Here is a 21233-nt window from a genome sequence, read left to right as displayed (position 1 = left end):
TTGTCATAGATTATTTATTATTACATGATCCAATTATTTTTTAATCAGATGAATAGGTTATAATCTGGGTTGAGTACGTGAGCAGAAAAAAATGGTTTCAGGTATAGCTGGCTTTGCAGTTCGGCCATTTTGACAAAGCAGTAACTCAGGAGTTATTTAAAAAAAAAAAAAAAATTGGAGGGAGGAAAAATGTTAAGTACGCATGAAATTTTTCTGAATTATTAAAGAAACCAAAAGCAGTCTAGAACAGTTTCATGATAATCAAGCTTTATATATAGCTAATGCTGAATATTACAGGTGTGCAAATTTGGAGCTATAGCATTCTAGCGCTATTAAATTCTGGAGCCAGTACACATTTAATAAATTCTATAAAATATGTATTATATATATATATATATATATATATATATATATATATATATATATCCTTGATAAGGGCTAAACTTTCTTAACAGTTTAACACCAATTCTTAAAACGGTTTGCACCCATTATTAGAGTACTTACTACTCGTGGTGACAGATGGTGCTTCTTTAAACAGGGGGTAGGTTTCTGTAAAGTAATGACGTGCCATGAGGCATGACATGGCTTGACTTATAGGCATGTGATAAATTCCAGTGGCTCAGTTTGCCTTAAAACAAAGTTTGATTGGGGTAATACTGAAACATTTAGCTACAATAGCCTATTTACAATTCTAATTCTGTACTCCAGTGACATGTAGGCTCAAATGCTTAGAGTGAACTAAATATGGTTGCTGGGGTAAAAGGAAAAAAAGTCCTATCATTTTTTTTTATTTATGTATTTTTATTTAAAAGGTGAATATTATGCACATAAATAATAATTTAAAAAAAATTCTAGTGCTGTACAATAGTTCAATGAATACAATGCTGTTTTGAAGGCAAAGGGTGGTCACACCAAATATGGATTTGATTTAGATTTTTCTTCTGTTCACTCACTTTGCATTTAGTTGATTGATAAATATAAACTATTAACATGTCTATTTTTAAAAGCATTCTTACTTTACAGCATTTTTTCACACCTGCCTAAAACTTTTGCACAGTACTATATTATGTTATATATATATATATATATATATATATATATATATATATATATATATATATATATATATATATATATAGAGAGACACACACAGACACAAGAGAATATAGAATATTGAGAATATGCATTGTTCATTCTTTCAATATATAAAAACCACAGAAGCAAATCTGGGGAAGCCTGCATTAATTCATATTCAGCAGAATATTACTGGAGTACTGGAATGATGCTGCAGCGATCTGCAAGTATTCCTAGGCAGATCTGTTTCCTCATATTATATTATCTAACTCAAGCCAACATTCTGTTTAGAGTGCTGAAATGCAGCCAACATTTTTTGAAAGGGATGTCAGGCAGTTCTTTCTGGTTGCCATTTTGTTTAAAGTACTGTTTTTGCTGTAGCCTAAAACACTCTGCTAAAACCAACACTTTATGAACAAATAAAAAAGAGCAGCACCCCCCCCCCCCCCCCCTTAATGTATAGTACATTGACGGAAAACTTTTTGTTGAGCAACTAATTGACGGTGGAACTGTCCAGAGAAATTAACAGTGTGTCCCCCCACTGCCACGGCTAGAAGAAAAAAAGAAAAAAAAAAAAAGTGGCACAGTTCCAGGAATCTGGTCTGCGAGAGCAGACACAAGCAGCTCTGCTATTTTCCATTGACATTTTATGTCACTTGAGACTTGCACCCCAATAAGCACTTCAGCCCCTACAACCTAGTAATGGATAACTCCGCTGCTGGCCCACAAGTCTTAGGTTTCATTTAAAAGTCCATCTTAAATGCTAAAACAAAGGGTCTTTAATTGAATTTAGAAATATAAGATTAAAGCTACTGATAACGGACTAAAGTTCTTTCTTGAAGAGTGATTGGCTTTTTTATCAGTAAAATAAAAAACACATATTGAGCCAATCTGCAGATATATCCCAAGGCAGGTTACACCCTTTTACCAGTATGCATCCCAGCTGGCTCCCACAGCTTTGCTCCTGCTAAAGCATTGCACATGAGCCAGGCCCTCTATTGTCTTGGTGTTTGTAGTGTTATCAGAGGGCCACAAACATGAGCAGACACAAACCCATTTAGGCATGTCTGGCTTACGATCAAAGAAAATGCTATACCATATTTTATCTAATATAGGTTCACTCTCAAAAGACTAGGTCATGGTTCAGTTTTCAAAATGACTGTAAAAGTTTATTTAGGCTAAATAGAAAAAAAAAGTTTTAATTCAGGTTTAATGGAATACCAGATAAGGAAAATGTTTAACAGCAATGTTAAATAACTAGCCACAAGACATTATAATGTCCTTATAAAAAAGGCCCTAACCAAGTTTCATCACAAATGTATATGCGCTTCTCAAGATCTATGCAAAACTCTAAAATGTGATATATGCGGACGCCACCACAACGGTATATCCCGCAGGGATAATAATCCTAATAAATAATAATAATAATAATAATAATAATAATAATAATAATAATAATATCTAACAATAAGCAGTTTTTAGTAGAAGAGTAATATACACATATTTCAAAAACACATTTTGTGAAGCATTGATTAGACAACTTTAAAATTACATAATGGTTGTGAAACAAAAGCTCAACTGTGATTTCCTTTCAAATGCCAAAAATAATGGAGAGCTGCATAAATTCTTGAACAAAGCAGGAACTGTTTTCCAACTCGGCAGCACTTTTAAAGAGGAGTTACTTTCACAAAATCCTGTAATGTTACATTTAAAGTTCATAGACTGTACATTTAAGTGCAAGCCTATAAAGCTAAATTGACATTTCTCACCTAAAGTCATTTGGCCGATAGGCTGTACAGAGATGTGTGTGTATTTTCAAAACAAAATTCAGTCTCTCAATCAATATTATACATAACTGTCTATGATAATCATTTACTGTTTGTTGTAGCCAAACAATGCAGATTGTATTGGTTAATTGTAAAATCATGTTTATTAGTCAGCTCCTTCCTTTCAAATGGTTTAGTCAAAGCTGTGGTGTTGCCACCTAAAATAATTTGCAAGATAAAGTGAAGATCTTGCAAGACCATTGATAATCACTGCTCATAACAGCCTTACAATACAGCAACTGGTGCCCTGCTGTTGATGTTATCACCTGGGCCACATGTAAGAGAGTAGACTTTCAGAATGTAAGGAATGCAATCACATGCAAATCCACTCTACATCAATACACTGCTGACTAGCATAGGTATACCTAGTCAGATGAGTTATAAAAAAAAAAAAAAAAAAAAAAAAAAAAAAAAAAAAAAACACAGCTTCCCGATAATCTTAAAATTTGCACATCTTAATATTAGTTTTAGAAAATACACCATAAACTCAAAAACGTCCATTACACCTTTGTAACATGTTAACAACTGCTTAGATGTTTTAAAGAACAGAAAAAAGGAAGAGATGGACACACAGTGTCTACCAAATCCATAATTCTTTTTTTCAACATGATTACTCACAGGATAAATCATGCCATGACATCATAAACATTTCTCAGTGTGTTAACTTCAGAACATGGGTTACAAAGGATATCAAAGATATTGTAGCTGTAATGCTTTATCTGAGATGACCACAATAAATCCTATCAAATTACTAGACCCCTTGCTGGCACCAGATCCAATTAGATGCAGTGAGACCAAGGGCCATCCGTGTCGATTAACTTTGCTGTCAATAGAATGAAAGGGCATGACATTTTCTGGCCAGACTAAATCTTGACCCATCCAGCTATCTGCGATTCCCTTCCTTCTGTATCACACCGTCAACAATTAGAGAACTAAACAAGGACGAGAACTAAAGATGGAATTAACAGTTTTCTAAGTGGTTCTATGCCACCAGATATTTGTGGAAAACTCAAGTAACAGTACAGTTTGTTTAAAATTTGCAAAAATACTTAATGATTTGTTAAAATTATGAGCAATTCCTCAAAGAGATCTATTGAACTGATCTAAACGGTTGTGGTACTGAAGCAGACAAAAATAAGGCCTGTTTTGGAAAAAAAATCTCAGGTGGTTATGTTATTTTCAGTTTAGCCTAATGAAATCAGACTTTTAAACACACTCCTCATTAGTTTCAGATGACACTTGATTCCAGCAATAAACCAAACAAATACTGAATATCCTGTTTTAAATTACACTCCTTTCCCAACTTCCTCACAGGGCTATATTGGTCATTCCTTCCACTTTCCATATCCTATGCTTCTAGTCCTTGATGTGTGCCGGCTATTAGGGATATCAAGGCTTCATCATGTATACACACAAAACACTGTGTGATGTGCCATCACTCTCGAGTGTCTGTATTATCAAGAAAAACACAACTACACATGGCACAATGTTTTCCATTCTGCAAGCACTTAACAGTGTGAAAACAACCAAGTCTGGCAGAAATGCTTGATTATGATTCACCACGCTTCAGATACAAAGGGCTTGAATGAATACAAATGAGTCCAGTATAGTTTTATTCTTTTCTAAAACAAATGCGAAGCAAAACCTTTCAAAGCTAGAAATAAACTGTTGTCACTATTTAGTTTATGTGCTATCTTTGTACAAAAGCTTAATGAATATGTCCCAAAATAATCTGGTTATTCAAGCTGTGGTTTCAGTTGTGACTGTTTGTCCTCATTGCTTTGTTTCAAAAGGGACCAGCATATTTAGGAAATTATGTTAAAAATGGAAAGAATGGCTCCCAAGCGCTCCGCGTGGAATGCAGAATGCGCCCTATAGCCTGGACGTCGCCGGTTCGAGTCCAGGCTATTCCACTGCCGACCATGGATGGGAGCTCCCAGGGGGCAGCCCACAATTGGTTGAGCGCCGCCCGGTGGGGGAGAGGGCTTAGGTCGGCCAGGGTGTCCTCGGCTCACCGCGCACCAGCGACCCCTGTGGTCTGGCCGGGCGCCTGCGGGCTTGCCTGTAAGCTGCGTTGTCCTCTGATGCTGTAGTTTGGAGTTGGTTGCATGTGGGCCTGCAGTGTGTAAAAGGTTGGCTGACGGCACACACTTCAGAGGACAGCGTGTGTTCGTCTTCGCCGCTCCCGAGTCAGCTAGGGGGTGGTAGAGGTGAGTTGAGCCTAAAAATAACTGGCTATTCCAAATTGGGGAGAAAATGATAGACAACTGGCGACTACTTAATAAAAAAAATAATAAAAAAAAGAAAATGGAAAGGATGCTTTTTCATAACACATCTAAAATCATACCCAACACAGTTTCTGCATAATGAAAAGCTTCTTTTTTACCTCATGAAAGCACAAACCACCCTTTCCTTGAAGGCTCTTATGTGGGTATTTCTGTTTTCAAAGGCCTCTATTCTGTCACTCATGATGTCAATTATGGTGGACAAAATCCAGAGCACTAATCTGATCAAAGTCCTGAAATACCAACACACAAGTACTCTGCCACAATGTAACAACCAACTAGCCATCTGAGGCTAATACAGAATGGCATAATTCAAGGAGCTCGGCAGAAAAGTAAAGCACACACACAATTTACAGGCATACAATAGACTAATCAGAGGGCAGTGTAAGCCTTCCCATATTGTAGCCCATCTGCAACTACTGGAACCAATCAATCTTTGGGAAACATTTGTGGAATGATCTGCTTGGTTATGGGGGCTGTCTTTGGCAATGTTGAAACTGATAAGTTTGATGAGCTTGGAACATCTTAAATGCCTAGTGTAATTAATTAATTAGTATTTAGCCATCTATATACTACTTCGACAATCAATGTATACCAGCGAATCAGATTTGCATAATAAAGAAATTACATAAAAAGTGTATATACTAAAATACAATGACCGAACTGTACACTATGTACATTGCATAGCTGGTGCGTTATTCAGCTAAATAATTATGAATATTGTGATGTTTCAATGGACTCTTATCCGCTTCTTTCTACAGTAGTTTGCAGATGTGGCTCCCGGTCTCTTCTCTTGTAGGGAAATAGCAATGCTGGTAGTTTTCATTCATAATGGTAACAACGTGTTTCAGAACATCTATAATAATATACTTTATCTTTCCTTGCCTAAGAAACTGCAGCATCATTTCACAGATGGTGGTGAAACTGTATCCAAGCTCTTGGTAGAAATTATATAAAGCTAAGACACCACACACATTAGAATACTCCCATGTGTTTTAGTCTTTTGTGCTCTGATACAACAGGCATGTTTTAAGTGACTGAAGCCATTCTAATACATACACACATTGAATACACATTGGACACAATCAAAACCATTGTAATAATACAATTAGAAGTACGATTAGCCTACAGTCCCTAGTTTAGAATCTTTTGCGACTTGTTCACATTGAGATCAAATAACTCATTAGCTTGCAGGACATCAGGGGTCCCTAAATATAATCTTTAAAAGACCAACATGAAAAAAGAAAACATATCTATAAATGCAACATTTATCTCCTTTAGTATTCTCCTCGTATATAGTTTTTTTTTTTTTTTAATTATTATTCAAAGAAACTAAGACTTTAAATACTTTAGTTTTGACTTTCCGGTTGGACTGCGCCCAGGGTGTGCTTGATATTTGCTGTAGAATGAATTACTTTTAATCTGCATCAACTACAAAGCCTCTAAAGTCTGTTAACATCTCTAAACAATGCCAAGGTACTAATGCAGGTCCCAACTCGAAATTCTAAATGCACTCCATAAACTTAAATAAAAAGAAAAGAAAATGATAAAAACAAAAACACCATATTAAAAATAAAAATTGATGACAGACAAACTCACAAAGGCTTTACAGTAGCTTTCTAAACTTAACTGTAAGCATGTCCTACCTTCTATTTGAGATTCAAACAGTGATGACGGATAAATGCAAGAAGTGTCAATGGCAAAATAAACCCAGAAATCAGGCAAAATTGAAACAGCACAATAAATCATCTATAATATATATATATATATATATGAGAGAGAGAGAGAGAGAGAGAGAGAGAGAGAGAGAGAGAGAGAGAGAGAGAGAGAGAGAGAACATTCCCAGACATTAATAAAAGCTCCTTTTTCATGAAATGGGGATTGCAAAATATTTTAAATATGTAAAACTAACCGTTTACTCAGTGGCAGCACAAACCGTAGAAAATAACAAATTTGCTGCCACTATAATGACTTCTATATACGGTATTAATTTTATTTTACAAAACAAAGCTGCCTCCTGCCATGTCATTGGTTGCAAGTGTGCCTCTTCCTATTGAATTAATAAACGTAGGTTTAACAATTCTATACCTGCAAGCTCATTAAAACAAAAACATTACATTGGACAGGCTTAGAAAATGACATTGTACCTTCCCACTTAAAGAGGCATTACTCCAGAGCCACACAATAATTGACAGTCTGCAGCAAAAGTGTAAAGAGCACCAGCAGGAACCAGGTTTTCATATTGCCTTTTCATAGTGCAGTGAAATCCTTCTCATCCCCATCTCCTAGGCTTGCCCCCAGTTAATTGCAGCACAGCCAATTTAAACATTATTTTTTCAACCTTTAACATGTTTGCATAAAGTGGAAAGAGCAAACATTCTTCTGCAAAATGGGTCTCTCACTGATAACACAGACTGTGCTTGCATTCACAACCAGACCCAAGGTAACCCAGTCATGACCACACTCGTTATTTAAAACCATTGTTTAAAATCAGAATTTCTGCAACATGTACAGTTCAAATGTGCATTACCAATAAACTGAAGTGCTCAGCCTCATACTAGATAAAATATTAAAATATTGCCTTCATTGCACCAAGAGCGTGCCTGAGAAGCGAACTAGTGAATCCCAGGGCCACAAACAGAGTCCCCCACAGTACCTGGTGTTTAAAGGGTGTATTCCAGAGGGAGGAGGAAGAATATTGATAATGCAGATGGAGGCCTTGATCACCCATCTCTCCTCTCCTCTGTCTGCAGCTACACCTGCTACCCCTCTCTCCTAGCTAGGATCCCCGTTGTTGGAGGAAAAAGGCTCCCCTAGGAGGAACAAAAGACTACAGAAGAGGATCTTTCAATAGAGGAAAACTAAAGTTTGTGCCAGATTGCGTGTCTTTAAATCAATAGTTCTAACATTGCAGCAACTGCCCTTCACAGTTGGCAGTGAGTGCAGAGTATCTGCAGCCCCCACCACCCCCCCTCTTCCCAGTTGACAGCCCCCCGTTTCACTGGCTCCATTGCCAGTCAGTGTGTGTCGTATTGACAAAGGCTTTATCTCCTTGTTTTCTTGCTACACAGATCGAGCCAGTCTGACTGTGATATTATCATTAAGTAAGCGTTCCTTTTTCCATGCATATCTTTTATGCAAAACAACATCTGGAACACCAGAGTCAGTCAAGAGCAAGAAAGACAGATTGAAATCAACTTTTTAGGACTTATGCACCAAAAGGCATTACATTCATCTAAGTCTATTTAGGAGCGCAAACGTTTATATTGCTTTAACATCATGTACACCATTTATTAGTGGTGTTGTGTACAATCAACTGCTTCAAATCGTCCTGCACATCTGCTTTAAATGTAAAGTGAAGGAGATTCTTCAGATTTTATCTTATGCTCTTATTTATAAAAAATAAATAAAAATAAAAACATTGTGATGCTGCATGTACAGATAAAGAACAGCGCAGGATACAATTCCTGAAAAACAGATAGAAATTTTTGAAAATGCTATAAAATTCGATCATAACATTTTAAACTGTTTTAGCAAATTCAAGTAAATATGCATGTTATCTATTAGTGTATTGTTTTATTACAACACATTTTTCTTTTGCATTACATCTCTAAACATTCTGAAGCTAAATGATTAAAAAAAAAAACTACAGCAGATAAAAACCTCATAAAAATGGTATTAAAGACTGTCTCGGATGCAGACAGTGGTAATGGGGTTGTGTGGAGCCAGGAAATACTGCAGATCTATGTTTCTGCTCAGACAGCTGACTCCAGTGTCATTTAAGTATGCCTTTTACTGAGATCACACTATGAATCATGGGAATCAATACCAGGAACAACATAAAAATACTGTTCAGCAGACAAACACAAAAGAAAACCTCTAACCTATTTTTTTTTTTGAAGAATATATATACTGTATATAATTACAATGAAAACAGCTAGTGCACACCTACCTCCGAGGTTCCGTACATGATTAGTCTGAACAAAGCTTATGATTAATAAAGGCTCACAGATTGATTTACCAAGAATAACACACTGGCAAAGAACAGGGAAAAAAAATAAAAACAGCAGTAGAAGAATAGAATAAAACAGGCAGAGCAAACACAATTACCATCCTTATTCGTTAGCCAATAATGATAGGATTGCCAGGTCAACTAATCCACACTGAAAACTAAAAGCAGAACTTACTCCTGACTCAGCTCACATATCAGCACACGGTAAACGCCAGCCCCAGAAACGATGTATCCTTGAAGAGATGTCTCCCTTTCTGGAACGGCTGCCAAGACTTGCCCAATGACTCCCCCCTATCTCCCCCCCATCTCCCCCCCACCTTCCTTAGTGTAGTGTAATTGAAACACCTACCCGTCTGAGCCACAGACTCCTGCTCAGACTTGAAGCCCACAGTCTCAGTACATGGCGCAGCCTGTTGTTAATGACAGAGTCTGTAACCGGATCCTCCCGGAGGGTGCTTTGAATAAGCACTCCCCTCTCCCTCTGCTTCCCCATTGTTCCGCCCTATCGTGCCAGCTGTTTCTGACAGCCAAATTGCTGTGCACTGAGAAATGATTGCTGTCACAGGAGGGTTTCTTTATTTTTTTTTATTTTTAGAACACTTGGGACTTCATAGACACATTTTACATTTTATGGTCCTAATGTACAGTGTACCAGAGGGAACAGCTGTACAATTAAAACAATGCAAAAATGTCCAGTTTTCAGATTACATAGTGCAGTGAAAATATTTGTTCTGAAACTACAGTAAGTTACATGGTGGCTGTGGTGAATGTGCAATTTATTATCCCAAGCTGTGCAAACCCCAGATATAAGTGTGTTGTGAAAGGGTTTAAATAAACTCTGACCAGCCACTTGCAACAGCTTTTCTCCAGCGCTGCATTCATCTAATCAGTGTACGCCCCAGTTCTAAGAACCAAGAATGTCGAACAGCAGGACAAATACGTTTATTAACCTTCAGAGAGCATTCAAATCCTCTTTGTTATTTCTAGTTTCTACAATACTCATGGTTGCAGTTAAACATTAAAACATTTTCCAAATTATATCCAACAGTAGTTGTCCTATTAATGTACTTGGTAAAGAAATAAATTCTTTCAGTAACAGCACTTGGCAACTACACTGATGAAAATGTCTAAACTAATCCACCATACTGTGAACAGAAACTTCATATTTCCCACTGTTTTGATTTATAAAAAAAAAAAAAAAAACAGGTTCACAATCTGCTGCTGTTACAACAACTGCCCTTCAAACCCAAGATACAATCCCCTCCCTTTCCCCAAAACAAGTTGAATGCAATATGAACCACCGTTCATAAACCTCACTGTTCATTTGAAAAAACAAAGAATGCATATATGTTATGAACATGTACAGCAAGTACAGTGTAACATTGGCCATTTCTATTACAAATGATTGTACTTTTATAAAAACGCATTTGTTTCTTCTGTACTGCCCCAGGACATGTGAATACAAAACATTACAACAAACCAATTTCAAAAAGGTTTGTTGTCATCAATTTTAAAATGAATCTTTTTTACTCTAATTCTTCACCCTTGCAGTATTAGTTCTGGTAGATTATCACTTTGCACCACATCCCTCCCTTTAAGGCGAGACAGAGCTGGATTAGTCACAAGCATCTCTGCACTCTTTGCCTTCCAGTGATTCTCCTCAATAGATAGTTTTGAATATCCACAGCAATAACCCATAACCACCCCCACAGAAGACCACACTGCTAAAGATAAATCCCCATTCCCTTAAAGTGTTTCTGATGACTACCCAGTTATTACAGCATTGTGCAATGCGGTTTTTCTCAAATATCAAGGCAAATTGGGAAGATAGCCTAAATAGGGAGGGTTTTACAAATCAGACATTATAGGAAATTAACATTTTTTTTGTTCATCGTGATTTTCTTTTGAAACTTCTCCAATCACATGAAAATATTTTTTATTTTCCTCATCTTAGTTTGGCAAGTTTTCAAACTGTCTGGAAACGAGTAGCCATCGCAATGATAAAATCAGTGAAATTGCCGGGGTATGGGATTTGTAGTTTTTAATGTGTGATTAACAGTGGGCAGTGGACACCAATAAACTGATTGAGCTATGGGAGTTTGATCTGTGTCCTTTTTTATGTTTATACTGTCAGCTAAAATAAAAAAATTAAAAAATCACGTTTATTTTTTTATAGTCAACCTTTAGGAATTTCTAGTGGCACAAGTGCGCCTAAATTAAAATTTACGTTTGCACAAGCAAATCTTTAGTCGCATACGGAACAAAATTAGTCGCACTGTAGAGTCCTGTTATGTTGTTTTGTTTCTGAGTTAGTTCCTGAGACTAGTTGCCGCAGTTATTAGTGTAGCGATCCATGTAATTATGTTTTGTACTGTATTCCTACTGTATCTGTGTAATGTAATTCCCACTGTATTGTGTTCCCTTCCCGCTCTGTATTTCCTGCCTTTGCTGGTGAACCCTGTCTCTGTGTCTATGTGCAATTGTAGCCTGCGCGCGTGGTGCTGTCTGTGTCTCCCCTGTAATTGTTTGTTGAGGACCAGTAAGATTTGTGTAAGCTCCGGTACCCTCTTAGCATAAGGGGTGGAGCTATGCTATAAAAGGCGCTATAGTTTATATAGTTGTGTCCTGAAAGCTGGTTTTGTCTTGCATGCAGTGAAGCTGTCAGAGCAGTGGTCTCCGAGAGGGTGCTAGAGCTAGCGTCCTGAATAAAAGAATTGAACTTGAACTAAGTGTTTCTTCTCCGTTCTTCTGCTTGCCTGCGAAACGCTACATTATTGAGGTGTACTTGCCGCTCGCTGTGTTATTGTTTTCTGTAAAACACTGAGATCCTGTCAGTTAAGAAAAGGCTTCATGCAAAAGCTTGTTTTAACGTTGTCTTTAATACACCAGCCAGAGACCTGTGTTTACAACTGTTTTGTCAGATTTTCTACATTTTCTTTAAATTCTCAAATTAATAAATCAAAACCCAGGTTGTAAAACGAGACCCGGGTAGCGTCGGGTAATTTAAAACGCAGGTTTTAGGGTACCCGTGCCGACCTCTATTATATAATGACCTGATTGACCTCTGTTCAAAGACATTTAAGGCTCTATCAGAAAGCATTTTAAAATACTAATATATTCTATTCCTTGAGGCTTCTGTCAGCTAGTCTTAAAATATAGCTACTCAGCAAACGTGACTTTCTGCCTGGGAAAGTCTTTGTTAAACAATACAAAATCAGAATATCCCGATGAACAAAAGTTCAGGTTATCACATGCTCGCTTGGCAGAATGTAGGCTACTATTTTTGTGAATATTGTAATAAGGCTTTTGATTCTAATTCAATGAAATATGGAATAATCCAAGTAAACGGTTCAGCTTTATACCCATATCTTGTTTTATATGATGTCAAACTAACTTGTATATGCGTGACTGAATCTTAAATCGTATTTATAATAGACTTAAATCACAATGTTTCTGCAAAGCAGTGCAAATATAATCTAAGATGCTTGCTAAAAATCGGAACACATTAACACTTCAACACCACTGACTGATTAACATTACACAAACCTAATTAAGTGATGGGGGGGGAATATTACAGGGAGGAGGAGGAGGTCAGGAGCTGCATTGTTTTAAAGTGAATGACTTACAGTATGCTAAACTGATTTGCACAACCTATAAAAATAGTATAGTATTACAACACTGGTGTGTTTATTATTATTTATTTAAAATAAGCGCGAATAGGGTATTACTCACATAAACGTCACATTGAGTCCTGGGGCTACAGGTTATAAAAATATGCAGAAGTTTTGTTACAAAACTTGGGTTACAGTGGTTGGACACAAACTTATAAACACCAGCCATAACCCAATCATAAGCCCTCTACCAGTCTGTCAGATCTGGACAGAATGATTACCCATCATGACAAAGTGATTTGCCACCAATGATGCAACTTGCATAACAAATTAATCAGTCGTGTGAGGGCCAGCCCATTTACACAAAAGTGTGTGCTACATTCCATAGGTGTTTTATAATTAATTAATCCAAACAGTGTACATATACTTTAGGGTTACTGTTACATGACAGTAACAAATTATATAATTACATATTTCTTAGTTTAAAACAGTGATATCACTCATATGTGCAGAATAATTCAGGAATGCATTCCTCAGCCCCAATGGCCTAATATAGCAAACCAGTGTCTATTCTATTTTAATTCCTACTGTTGGAGTCAATCGGGAACATGTAACTTGCATTATTCTCTGTGGCGATAATATTATTAAAGTTACAAAGGATTACAGAATGGGTTAGGTTCACTTTCATCCTGCCTGTCATGAAATCTGTAAGCCTTAAATATACAGTCATGTCTCTTTTTGTAGTGATGAATCTCACATTCATGTTCAAACTAGAACCGAAAACCCATGTTGACAGAGCCTCCTTAAACAATTCCCAAATATAATAAAGAAACATGTGTTGTGGTATAAGGATTCCAGACTGAGCTTTGTAAAATAATAGCTAGTCTGTTCTACTGTATGTACTGTATTCCTTTCAGAGTATCTTGACACAATGTTATCAGAAAATGTTATCTACAGACATCATTTACTTCTTATTGTAGACACCCCATATGTCTGTTATAGAAGCATTTGAAATGTAAGCAATATACCCTAAAAACAAGGGCAGTAATTGTACTCAGAAGACTGCACCTCTACTTGGCCAATCCAATACATTAAAAAAAAAGAATTTCTGAGACCATCCTGAATGTTAAGCAGCATTCCAAAAGGGGGTTCTTTAGTACACTCATAGTAAAAGTAGCATGTCTTTAGCATGCCTCAAGTCTGCCCTGGAGGGAGCACCCTCCTAGGGTGAAGGAGTCGGTGAGTCTGACTGCTCATCCAATTGTGATATTTATTAACCTGCTTGAAAAGCTCCCAGTGCCAGATTGTTAGGTGATTGTGGATTGTATGTCTACTGGAAGGCTATTGTGGTTAAAGTCACGAGCAAAAACTGTTCCTCCTAACTCAAATCAAATTCTGCCATACAATGTGATTTCCAGAAAATATATAGCTTAGGACCCCAAAGTCATTTAGATAAATTGATGTATACATGGCCTTAAATCAATTTTCCAGTTCCAAAAAAAGTTTGCATACCCTTTATTGCAACCACATGTTGGAAAAATGCCTGTGGTGTGTTAATATTTAAACTCAGAAACATCATAAAGCATAATGCAGTTTCTCAATGTCTTTTTTTAAACCATGTGTGGTGTTAGTATTCATCTAGCAATGTAACCTGACGCCTAAATTAAGCTAAACTGCCCGGGGGTGTCTCCTGTGTTCGTCAAAGGACTCCATTAGCGGTTTTGGCTGTGCCTTTTGTAATTCTTAGTTCCCACCATGGGATAACTGGAACCAACAGGAAAGTGAGAGACACGTTCAACTAGGTCTGCATGACAAAAGCCACTTTACCAAGTGTAAATTAGCTGCATTTTTGTGTACCAAGGGAAGATAGAATGTGGCACGTACAAAAACACGACTAGTGCCAGACAATATCGCTTCGCTTTTCGCACAAAGAAAAAAATACAAAACCGTCCAACACTAGGCTTCACTAAACAGCACCGGAAAGAAGTCCAACTAGAGTTGTTAACAAGAGATACAAACTGTAGTAAGACTAAAACTGTAATGTTTACCAGCTGTAACCACATCACCAAAAGAAACCCCCCACATTCATAGCTTTGAAGCGTCTGTCAAATAAAGAAACGTGGGGATTCTGTTTTTAAATGGTCTTCAAACAAAACAAAACTGCACCCGAATGAACACCATTTCAAAAACCGGCACCAAACAACCGACACAAAATTCAAAACAGCAGCCTATCCGATTGCTTATTTATAGTCCCAGAAGTTTACAAATTCATTACAAAAAAATGACAAGTCAGTCTGAGAACATACTTAATTCTGTTTACTGTTGCTTTATAAAAAAAAAAAAAAAAAAAATGTTTAGTAAATCATGACGTCTGCAGTAATATTAGGATGATCAAAACAAAGACGAGTCTATATAAATTAGAAATGTCAAAAATAACCAACTTACCTCTATAGAGAATATTAAGTAAGTGCTTTCTTTTTTTAAGAAGCGAGATCCAAGACAGTGCTTTCCAGCAGTAAAGCTATTTAGTAGCCATCAGTGGAGTGGATACCTTTGCCCAAAATTCTATCAACAATCTCCTTACAGATGTTCTTCCATCAAGTTTTAGAACTTTCCGCGACTTTCATGTTCCAAAGATACTATAAGCACGGTTGCACGACTTCTTGGAGACAGGAAACCAAATAACTGGATCAACTTTTTGTTCTGCTAACGCCGAGAACCATAGATCCTGAAGGAGGAAGTAGCCCTGCAACTCTGCGTCTGGAGAGTGTAATTAAAAGACCATTACCACATCATTTCCTCCCAGCTCATTCGCATAGCAGCCACCTGGGGCGACAGACAGCCCGATTCTTGAAAACTAGCAGTAAACAACATAGGAGTCGGGATTCATTATTTCAGTCAAGCTTAGATAAAACAAAAGGGAGATAACACATATTTACACAGGGCGATTTTCTCCTTAACCGGAGTTATCTACTGTAATTGTATACCTTCTCCACCAGCTGACCACGTACGCCGTGCAAACCTTACTGCACAAATGTTGCCACGTTCAACAAAACAGTAACTATAAATCTGGTACTGGTAATATAAATGTACGAGCGTGGGGTTTAGATGCATTTGTTAAAACTAAATTATCATCACTGTAAACAACAGTTACAAGTAAGTAATGAAATGTAAATATCTTACAAATACTGTAACTCAGCTTGAATGTTGGAGACTCATCGCTGAATATGGCGCAGTGGATTGTGACGTATACCCAACAACGTCTGACACCTTTTTCCAGATTGATAGAATTGGGTTTGTAAGCAACAGTATCCATACATTTCAAAACAAATTCTTTATTTAACAAAACAGCCCACGTGCTTGTAATCAAATTTGTTTTTTTATTTTGGATTTTTTTTGTTTAGCCAAATAAACAATAAAAATGAACGAGTTTAATACGCACCCCATGTATTTGGCTTTTGCAAGTCTGAAAATCCGAATGTATACAAATCACGACTAACCGTGATGACATATTTAAGCATTGGGTGTGTTTATTATGTTTCTACATTTTTGGTGGCTACTTTTAATTCAGTTGAGAGTGTATTTCTCACGCACTATCACATTTTTATTTATTTATTTATTTATACAGAAGATTTACCCACTGATACCAAATCCTGTTACACAATAAAACAATTACAAATACAAGCAACGCAATAAATACATGTGTGGTTCAAACGTAGTCAGTAGGCTACAAAAAAAAAACATAAATAAGACACATCTATATGTTAATGTGGACTAAAGGAAAAAAAACAATGTCAACAGTCTCTAAGCAATTCCCAAATATGATCTTTATAGCCATACAAATGCATTTTTTGCAGTTCAATATCTACCCAGTTTAATTAATCATTCCTGAATTATCAAAAAGAAAATGATATTTAAGATTCTTTAATATTGACTTAAGTTATGTTATTATTATTCATTAAATTATTTCTAAGATAATCAATAAGACCCTTCTTATTCATTTGTCATTTTCATCCCTACAGATAACCTAAGATACATTAAAAAAAGAAAAGGAGTGGTTAGATGCACAAATAGATGACATTGAAGATGACAGTCTGAGTGGCAAGGGGCAGAGAGCCCTAAAGCAGCCAGTAAGGTATTCACCTGAGCAGACTGCTGAAGAATCATGCTCTGATGAGGAGAGAGTGGCACAAAAAAGACCCAGGATCTGCAGTGTTCCTAAACCTAATAAGGTAGTCTTTTGGCTGTCATTCCGTCTCAACCATTAATTATAAATTATTAGATTTTAAATGGTCATACTACCCTTAGGTTTTAAACAGACACAGTGTTAAAGAAGTATAGAAAACCTACTCGATTGTAGTCCTCAAGGACTGGATTTAAGGAACACACTATTGAATATATGCTGACGTCTATTACATGAAAGGTTAAGTGTAAACTTTTTTTTATACTTTGTTAATATAGCTTTTCTGTCCTAAATAATAAAGCAGATTAAATTAATCAGTAGAACTTTATAAAAACGATAAATTATTGCTTTTTTCCCCCACTTGTGATTAATAATATATATTTTGTTTGTTATTTTCTTTTTCAGAACAAAGTTGCTGCTGTACAAAAATCTAATTCTGAATTGCTTGAGAAATACAAAACAGCTAGCAATACTAATGATGGATATCCTGGCCAGATTAGCAGAGACAGACTACTTAAAAAAATTGAAACTCTGGATGGTGAGCTGCAAAAAAAAAGTATTAAAATAAAACAACTCACTAAACTGAACATGCAACGCCAAGAAGGTATGCAACTCAAATAAATCAATAACTGCCTCTATATTGACTCCACTGCACTTGGAATTGATATGTAACCCCAATGTAACTATCACCATATCTACTACTTGCACTGTCCCTTGATTGCACCATGTCCTACATTATGTAATTATTTTAGTTAAGCTTGCTCTTATTAGGACTGATGTTACTGTATATTGTACTTTCTCTTATTAGGACTTAAGTTATTGTATATTGTTCTTAGTTAAACTTGATCCTTTTAGGACTGAAGCTAATGTATATTGGACTGTAGTTATTGTGAAGCATTATGACTCCTGTAATGTGTATATTTTGTGAAAATTGTAAGTCGCCCTGGGTAAGGGCATCTGCTAAATAAACAATAATAAAAATATATAATAAACAGCAAGGTTAATGCTCTTGTATTTGTAGGCATACCTGCACTGATAGATGCTTCAGTAAAGAAGTAATTTCAGAAACAATCTAAGAATGACATCCTACAATAAATGTTTGAAACGAGTGATGCTACTCATAAGTTTAGCACCTGGTTTTAATTTTGCATATTATTAAATAGCTTTGTGTAATTCTAATGAATACAATACAAAAACTATTTAACCACTATGTAGAAGACTACACATGATATAACTTCAAATATGTCACACAGTATGGTAGGAAATATCATGCATAGTTTCAAATTATTATTTTTTGGTTGTTCCAAAGATAATTTCAGTTTGACTACTATATACTATTATTAGATGAGTGTTTGTTAATATTTTGTATTGCATGGTCAGGTTTTTGTTTTGCATGTTGCATCTCTAGTTTCTTATTGTTCTGTTTTTATTATTTATGACTGCTTTTCAGAAGATAGATGGCTTATTGAATCCAATAGCCCAGCAAGAGGCAAGAAGGGCCAGTGACTATAAAAAATGACAAGAAATCTGATGGGGGCAATGTTCTCAAAAGAACAATTAACAGAGTCCTCAGTCAAAAAAAGGCATCCAATGCAATGACGTCAGGCAGGCACTGGATTCTTCAAAAGTTAGGCTGATAATAGGTAATGTATATTTCAGGTACAATTTGTCCATGAAACATTTTATCTACCACACTTGATTAGTTTACATTGTGCCATCCACCACATAGGTATATTGTGTTTTCACAAAAAAGGATAATTTTTTCTATACTTTCAAATATAAAATATAATTCTGTACTATAATTTTATACTCTACATTTATTTAAAAATGAAATGGATAAAATAAACTATACAATGCAACTTACCTTACCTTTGTGCTATAGTAATATTATTATTTATTATGAAAGAAAAAGTACAAGTATTTAGTGTTATCTATTACTTAAAGTTATTTGATTTATTATATTGTTTTTTTTATTATTATTATTTATATGACCCTGTGATTTTTCACATATTGTATTGGGCTCGGGATTACACCCTAAACAGGACTCCATAGAGGGCAACACACACACACTGTACACACTGAACACACAGGGTGGTTCAGACTCAGAGGACAATTTAGAGATGGAAACCCTGTGTTGAAATAAAGTACTATTAAATCTATTGCTGTTTTGCAGATCATGTGAAAACCAGGTTCCCTCATACTGATGATACAACCATCAAAGCCTGCATGGCTCAAAAGTTGAGGGATGAAAGGACATTGAAAAAAAGCTGCAAGATAAAATGGAATCTTGTAAGAATGGACATCAAAATGACTTTTTTCCTAATTACGTATTTTTGTTTATATTTAAAATGTGTTGATGTATGTGTTCCTGTAATTTTGCAACAGTATTAAAAAATATTAATTTCACATTATCTGGTCTATGTTACTCATATATGGGAATACATTTAATTTAACTTTACAAAAAGCACTTTATCTGGTGACAATGTGCATCTGTGTAATGTAATTTGTGTGCATGTATATCTGGTACAATAGCAGGAAAACATATTCACCTTGATTTGTGGAGAACAGCTGTATACAAATATTAAATAATCTTACAAAACATTTCACATATGCATGTGAAAATAAACATGTGAATTACCACATGTGAAAAGTCACACAAGAAAGTCCGAAAACCTTGTGTGATAACTCACATGTGAACACATGTGAGTTTTCACATGTGAATCACGTGTTTTTTTCCATAAGGGTATGCCACAGTATTCAGATTTTCTTTCGGTTTCATTGTCTTTAAATACAGTAACTGAGAAATGGTTAATGTTGTATAAAAGATTGATTGGATCGTTCTTATTTTTAATAGTTTCTATTGTGCCTTTGTATTTAAAACAATCCTTATTCTTTAAGTCTTATACGTGCTTATATGGGCCTATTTAGCTCTACAGCTGCCAGAACTTCAGTCTCTTGTAGCCCAAGAATCTATACTCACGTCACTTAATTTCATTTTTTCAATATGGGCCACTGAGTCGATGTACATTTCACATTGTTTTATATTGCTTACCATTAGTTCTATTACATTATGTCTAATTGTTCGATGGTCATTTTGTGAACCATATAAAACCACACCTAAACATCAAAATAATATATATAGAATAATAGATTTTTTTTTATAATAATGGATACCCTTGTGATGCTAATATTAAAGAAGTTCAGCAATACTTTACAGTACAGCCTGAAAACGTGACGTTTTGTGTTTGACTTGAAAGTGATGGTCTTGAGGAGTCGAATGGGTCAAAGTTTTTCCTTGAGAGGAATTATCACTTTTTGATGTCACTACTGTGGTATTATGCCTTTTTTTTCCGAATGGCTCAGGATTCAAATATAGCCTTCATCCATATATATATATATATATATATATATATATATGTGTATATATATAATGAAGGCTATATTTGAATCCTGCCCAGATTTTGCAATTGTATTCACACTTGTGTTATATAAGTTTTAGGCAGGTGTGAAAAAATGCTGTAAAGTAAAGTAAGAATGCTTTCAAAAATAGACATGTTAATAGTTTATATTTATCAATTAACAAAATGCAAAGTGAGTGAACAGAAGAAAAATCTACATCAAATCAATATTTGGTGTGACCACCCTTTGCCTTCAAAACAGCATCAATTCTTCTAGGTACACTTGCACACAGTTTTTGAAGGAACTCGGCAGGTAGGTTGGCCCAAACATCTTGGAGAACTAACCACAGTTCTTCTGTGGATTTACAGCCTCAGTTGCTTCTCTCTCTCTTCATGTAATCCCAGACAGACTCAATGATGTTGAGATCAGGGCTCTGTGGGGGCCATACCATCACTTCCAGGACTCCTTGTTCTTCTTTACGCTGAAGATAGTTCTTAATGACTTTCGCTGTATGTTTGGGGGTCGTTGTCATGCTGCAGAATAAATTTGGGGCCAATCAGATGCCTCCCTGATGGTATTGCATGATGGAGAAGTATCTGCCTGTACTTCTCAGCATTGAGGAGACCATTAATTCTGACCAAATCCCCAACTCCATTTGTAGAAATGCAGCCCCAAACTTGCAAGGAACCTCCACCATGCTTCACTGTTGCCTGCAGACACTCATTCGTGTACCGCTCTCCAGCCCTTCAGCGAACAAACTGCCTTCTGCTACAGCCAAATTTTGACTCATCAGTCCAGAGCACCTGCTGCCATTTTTCTGCACCCCAGTTCCTGAGTTTTCGT

At 36.0% G+C, this 21233-nt stretch overlaps 1 protein-coding gene across 3 annotated transcripts in view; it reads right to left on the bottom strand.

The window, feature by feature from the left end:
• LOC117426847 (activin receptor type-1-like) overlaps positions 1 to 15633 on the bottom strand; it is a 36830-nt gene extending 21197 nt beyond the window's left edge. The window contains exon 1 of one of the 3 annotated variants that reach the window (XM_034044961.3): positions 15254 to 15633. The gene's annotated coding sequence lies outside the window, so the exon portion shown is untranslated. Of the gene's footprint in view, positions 1 to 9372; positions 9486 to 9546; positions 9612 to 15253 lie in introns of those variants that run through there. The other 2 variants (XM_034044963.3, XM_034044962.3) reach the window with 2 other exon arrangements.
• Positions 15634 to 21233: the final 5600 nt, after the last annotated feature.

Source organism: Acipenser ruthenus, chromosome 11, assembly GCF_902713425.1.
Source record: "Acipenser ruthenus chromosome 11, fAciRut3.2 maternal haplotype, whole genome shotgun sequence".
In the NCBI taxonomy this organism is placed as follows: Eukaryota; Metazoa; Chordata; class Actinopteri; order Acipenseriformes; family Acipenseridae; genus Acipenser; species Acipenser ruthenus.
This window is presented reverse-complemented; position numbering and strand designations above follow the sequence as displayed.